The sequence below is a fragment of the Hyaena hyaena genome, unplaced genomic scaffold (genome assembly GCF_003009895.1).
Source record: "Hyaena hyaena isolate Hyena2069 unplaced genomic scaffold, ASM300989v1 scaffold_1264, whole genome shotgun sequence".
Classification (NCBI taxonomy): domain Eukaryota; kingdom Metazoa; phylum Chordata; class Mammalia; order Carnivora; family Hyaenidae; genus Hyaena; species Hyaena hyaena.
The window spans coordinates 407112-407951 of NW_024081899.1; positions in this window are offsets into that span (position 1 = coordinate 407112).

The window sequence follows — 840 nt, forward strand, 5'->3', positions numbered from 1 at the left end:
GATGTTAATAAACAAACAAACCCTCCACAGCTTTGTTACTCTGTGTCTCTTTGGAAAGTAGAATGTGTACCATTAACAAAAGCCTATACCTGAAGTAGTCAAGGCTTCTTCTAAGAGGTTTCTCTTCTGTATGTGTGTCAGTACAAAGGTCTTGATGGCCATAATGTTAGTTTTAGAACCATATTGGGTACGTGTTATGTTTCTGATGTTTTCTAGAATTAATAACATACCTGCCTACTTGAACATAAGAATTGATTCTCTTCAGTAAAGGGTGGGAGAAATCGGTGGAGTTTTAGGGTATGCAATGGAAGTTGTAATTAGTAAATAATATTCTACTTTTGACCTAAAGGCTGAAATATTAAAAATGAATAGAATATCGATAACATCAGACTAACAACTTCCCAAACTACTTGGATCATGAGTGTCCTATAATTCCCAACAACTCTTTTACCCTGTTTTTCAATATTTAGGCATTTCTTTTGGGTACAGAGTATTGAAATCCATAGTAACTTATTGGGTGTCCTAGATAGCATGTTAAGTTCCTGATGTTTTCAGATAACTTATTCTAGCATCATTTACTATAACTAGAGCATCAGTTGGACATTTGCTATGGAACATTACATGGTTATGTTAGTAGTATATTAGTCTCCTTGAATACTGTAAAGCCTGTTTTACATTCTGGTTTATATTAATCCCTTCTTTTTTACTGAAGTATAGTTGACACATAAAGTTACATTAACTTTAGGTGTACAACATAGTGATTTGGCAACTCTATACTTTATGCTTCTCTCACAAGTGTAGCTACCATCTGTCATCATATAACACTATTAAAATACCATT